Source organism: Pinus tabuliformis, chromosome 2_1, assembly GCF_031772625.1.
Source record: "Pinus tabuliformis cultivar Carrire ecotype Pingquan chromosome 2_1, CPIR1, whole genome shotgun sequence".
In the NCBI taxonomy this organism is placed as follows: domain Eukaryota; kingdom Viridiplantae; phylum Streptophyta; class Pinopsida; order Pinales; family Pinaceae; genus Pinus; species Pinus tabuliformis.
Genome location: NC_142299.1, coordinates 507,468,214 through 507,474,213, shown reverse-complemented (window position 1 = coordinate 507,474,213; position 6,000 = coordinate 507,468,214).

The window sequence follows — 6,000 nt, the reverse complement described above, 5'->3', positions numbered from 1 at the left end:
ATTTTTGACCCCGGTCCTAGAGTCAAACTAGCCGTTGGTCAAGTTAGCTGTTGGGTGCTCTACTCAGATTATTTAACTTGCTTTGTTGGATCTGTTTCTTCAACTTGTCCTGACGATGAACCACACTAGTTGGTTCGAAACACGTCGACAAATGATACTCTTTTGGAAATGTTGAGCATGGTCTCGTGCATCACTCTTTCATCCTCTGATGCTTCATGTTCCATTTTTTCATGCTTGCAATTCACGTCAATGCAAAGACCGCTCTGATACCACTTGATCTAGGTTCGAGTGTGATAAAGGACCCTTCCAAGACCTTTTACTTTCGTGATGTGTTAAATTTCATTTTTAAAAGAACATTAATGAATACATCTACGGAGGAAAATGTCAATCATCAGTGACATAAAAACATAAGCCGTTGATAACGGAGTTCATCCAGGAGGGACTATGTCCCTGGTGTCAAGATGGTGTAGGCCACTACATTAAGTGCTGCCAATAGTGATGATGTACACAAGAGATGATGTCATGATCATACAAAGAAAATGCCCTCATGCAGGAGTGGCTCTAAGAGATGTTCTGCTACAGGAACTCTCAATCAAAAGACTCTTATCAGTATGACACAAACTCATGCATGATGAGCATCCCACCAACATGGCATAAAAGGGATCTCAATGCAAAACATGCATGACGACAATAAGATTATCCCACCAACATACAACAAAGGGATCTCAAAACATAACATGATGAATCATGGAAACAAGTACATCATATATACGATTCCCCATCACATCAAGCAAGGAATCATGAAGACATGTAATAAACAAAATCCTGCATCAACATCAGTCAAGGATTTATGTAGCATAATGCATAAAGAAGAAATACATGAACACATCATATACCTCACAACCAGGGGCCATCTAAAGAAGCAGATGTCAAACTGATGAAGCTGTTCCGACCATCGATCTCACGGCATCAATCACATGAATGCTCACACATGGATGTTGACACCTGCATTCCACTTAGAAAAGTGGTTGAAGAATAGAATGAGAGACTGAGAAATCTGAATGCACCATCATATTTGTGGCATCAAGTAGTGTAAAATTGACTATGCAAAATCTGAATTCAGAGAAATTGAGAATCTGGGGCTCAAGGAATCTTTTAGATTCCCTCGAGATTCCTCAAAGATTCTGCTCCATGGGTGGATTAGAAATCTACAACTCAAATGGTGAATCTGACCTCACCATTGTGATCGCCATGGAAAACCATGAAAAACAAGTATAAAGTTGACTATATTCCAACATGGAGAAAAATTACCTCCTAGGGAAAATTGCAAGGATCATTGTTCTGCTCCCTATTTTTATAGCAATCATGGTTCCACTTGCACACTGAAAAATGCAGAACTCTGATGGAGAAACGAACAGCGCCATTACATTCGTGGTGATGAGAGACGTTGAATCCATATCAAAATTTGTCAAAATCTGACAAAGTGGAAATTTGGCCCTCCTACAAAATTCATGGTTCCACCTGCATTAAAAATTAATTACCTCGAAATGCATGCTCACTCCTGGTTCCTCCATCTACTCCCTTGCACTGAAGAAATGTCGAGTTTATATTAAAATCACGGGTGGATTAATCAATAAAGCAGTTAGCTGAATTGGTTTAAAATTAATGTTTGTTGAGGAGGGGTCAGGTGGTTAAACCTCGCCCCTCCCATTTTTTTACCATATAACAACCCGCATTTAATTTTTGGGTTTTACAAGGGGGGTCGGGTCCACATTGGGCGGCTTTCCCCATACTCTGTTAGTGGTTATATTAAGGTTTTGTTTTATGTGGTATGGTGTGATTCATGAGGCCACTCGGTGGGCTGGCCCATGTGGTCGGGCGGGTTCAACTCCCACCGACCTCACCTTATGGTACGTAGGTTGGTTGGGGGTGGTGGGATTAGTGGCCCCCACCACCTTTTAATACATTTCTTTTATTTTAAATAACAATAATACACATTATTGAAATTTGGATTTTTAATCGTAGGAGACAATTTAATAACCCCACAATTTCACCCAGAATCCAACCCAAGTTGGCTGGAATTTGGTGGCTAGAAAAAGTCCAAATTGTGGCCTCCTTATGCCTACCCAGTGATGAAAAAGTCAACCAATCATTAACTACTTCTAACTTTCGCATGTACAGACTCGGATTGACAAACCGTTTACACCACCGTGATCAGGATGGCAACATCTACACTCTGGTCCTAGTTCAAGCATAATCCAAACACTTTGATTTTTGAGCTTTCCTAAGTCCTCTTTGTGATGTGTATGTCTCTGGAGCCACCTAGATCCAGAGAGCAGATGAGGTCGCACCATAGTCTCCACCACCTCTAGTATCACAACCTATCTTGAGTGAGAAAGGAGAGGTTTTTCTCCTTGATAATGATCCAAAGATGGATGTGTATAATCTGTCATTCGATAAGTCACAACACAATATTGTACAGCCATGTAGAAAGCAACTCCCAGATGATCACACATCACCTACATAAACAAAGGAAAGGGTGATTGTATCATATGTTATATGACATCCAGTTGCCATGGCCGAGGCTGCTAAGGATTATGCATAAGCCACAAGTTTGATGGCTAAGTTCTTGATAGCAGATAATGATCAGATGGTGAACGACTTGTAAGAGCCCAGGTGGAGAATAGAACAACCTACAGGATCTACTATGGATGAAATCAAGAAAGAAATACTTGCTAAGATATCAAATTCTAAGACCACCATGCAGATGTTGCATCGCATATTTTTCACTGTGCACAAAACAATTATCCATCTATATGGTTTTCAGTAGCAGTGTGTGAAGACAACCTAAACTCTCAAAGACATCCATGCTGCCATTTTGCATGTACATGAATGGAAAATGAGGTATAAGGGAGGCCCTATTTACTTGCATACGACGATGAAGCTGCATGCATAGCTAGTCAAAGCATGGATTCAAATGTTGGTCTGGAACTATGAGAACCTCCCTCTACTCATCATCGGCATTGAGGCTTCCTATGCACAGTTGTACAGGAGTCTAGATGTCATAGTGAAGATGCACATGATCCCTTAGATTAACACCCTCACTCAATCAATAAGGAAGAAACAAGTCATGCTGGAGGTTTATGGGTACATAATGCAGTTGATGCACAAAGCCATCAGTGATGTCTTGCATATTAGCATAGAGAACATGCAAAACTACCTCGGTGGTCTAGCCACACTCAAGATAGTGTTTCTCATACTTCAGGATGATTTGGACAGATGTTTCAGAATCACATACTCAGAAGCCATGGAGGCAAGAGTCTTCTTTGATAAAGACATCACCAGAAACTACAGGGACACAATAGTGTAGTACCAGGCTTGGTATCAATTCGTCAATGAAGACCACCAAGAGGAGGTTACTGAGTTGGTCTTTCCCCAGGACGCCGAGTGATCTTGTTTGTCTTGTTAGGATGACTCAAGCCTATTTTGTCCCACATGGGTATATGTGGAAATTTTATTATTGTAAATATGTTGTAAGTGAAATTCCAAGTGTCACTAGTGGAATGTGAATAGTCGCTATGTAATGCGAAGAGTCATGAGGGTAGTCTAGGAGTCAAATGGGAATGTCAAGGGTCACCCCACCCTTCGCTATATATAGAACATGATAACTCATAGTAAAGGCTTTTGGGAGCCAAGATTTATGCTAGGCATTTCTTAGAGAAGGCTCGAAGAGTATTGTGACGAGCCTTGGCTTCTCCACACCGTAGAGCGAGTACATATTTTTGGAGGAGCAGGTAATGTTGACTGTAATGTTCCACTATTGGGGCTAGTGGTTTTCAATGGTGTATGTATGGATGTAACTTTCACTTAATAATATATAACAGAGCCAACAAGTTTTCATGCATATGTTGTTATTGTAGTTGGACTATTATGGTTTCTTTAACAATGTATGTTATTTAACTTACGCATCTGTGTATGAACTATTTTGTATGCATTTGTATGAATCTTGTTGGAGATGTGTTGTTGGTTTATCCCGTCACTTTGGTTTGTGGATTATTCCACTTTACAGCTTGTGATGTCATTTCGCTCATGTGTTCCTTTCAGGATGCATACTATTATAGCTTCTAAGGGACACACTTCATTTTCCCCTTCATTTGTTAGAATCCCCATGCATCTCACTTGACTCGCTGCAAGGTCACACACTTGCTTCCGACAATGTTATCACACTCACCTATGCACACTACTACAATCAAGGCATTACTTTACTACCCATGGATGGGGCTCCTACTGCAAATGGTCTAAGGTCTAGTTGGGACTTCTTAATGAGGATATCCCCTGACATGTTGGAGATTCCAACACCGTCAATAATATACAATTCATTTACATGTACAAATTTGTTTTAACATATTTTTTTTTATAAAATTTATTAAAATGATGAGGATCATGATGATCTGATTGAGATTGATGACCACTTGGAGATGGTTAAGTGCCAACATGACCACCCAAAGATGGTTGAGCACCATCAGGACCAACCAGATATCGTTGAGCACCATCACACATAGGCACATGAGTTGTTTGAACCTGTTTACCACTAGGAGATTGTTGGCTACCCTCAGACGACAACATAGTGAGAGAAGCCTATAAAAAAAAATAAAAAACAATTCAATATATATATTTACATATGATTCTACTAATATTTATCATTTAAGTAAATTCACACACACACACACACACACACAAACACACATATAAACAACGATGATATGAAGGATGGCCGTCCATTGATTCAGTCGATACTCTCTTCGACCTAGTTTGTGATGCTCCTAAAAAATGAAATTTATTATAAATTAATAAAGATAAATTGAAAAAAAATCAATTTCATACATATATGTAGATGTGATTATATTCAAATATCATTTAAAAACTTTCACATAAACATATATATATATATATACCAATATCATGATGTAAGGAATGATGGACACTGCCCAATTCATTTCATAATCTCCTCCCCCATGATTCATTTGATAGTCTCTTTGATCCATGACCTCCCCCTCTAGTAGATGTGTAAGATTCGATTGGTGCTTGCCTCGAAGAATGAAGTGGAAAATGATCATCCATGATATTGATATCTATAAATATATAGATATATGGTCTTTAAAAAGCTACCTTGAATCCATTTACAAATCTTTTCAAAAATGCTATTTACAAAGATAAAGAATTCAAAAAAGGTGATGCAACCCTTGAAGTTAGCTTGTACATTAATTGATATATAATCCTTGAAGTTACATCATGTGTTTAAAAATATTAAAATTGCTAGTTAAAAAGATCAAGAATTGAAAAGAATGATGTAACCCTTGAAGTTCCCTCATGTGTTTAATTGATGTACAACCCTTGAAATTACATCATGCATTTAAAAATAAAATTATTTGGGAGATAAATTCTTCATTTAAAATATACTCAAGACTAAAAACACAAACGTTCAAGTGCACATTTTGAAAATTAAATACAAATTTTTCTAAAACATGTCAAGGTCACCAAGTTGTGCTTACATAGTGGGGGCACACTTAGTATAGAATTGAAAAAAGCACATGGTCATTAAAAACAACACATTTATAACTAAATAGCACACAAATATAAAATATATGTTACAATGTCCATAGATAAATTTTGATGGAGAGATCCTTACCACTAATTCATCTTTCACACAAAAAAAATGAATTAGCATTGCCCCATACAATAGATCACTATACATCCTATTAACATTTACACAATGTTTTATATTAAATGATTGAAATTGTCTAACAATATTTTTTTCTTCTCCATGCAATTGTTTTAATCTCTCCCTAATAACTTGATACACGTCTTTCATCTGGTTGCAAACAAGTTTAGTATTGGCTAAGAATACAATTCCATTGGATCCATACTCCCTAGCTGGTCCTAAGCCTTCTATCAATGCAATATAATATGCTTCATTGTTTGTTGTTCTTAAAGGTACAT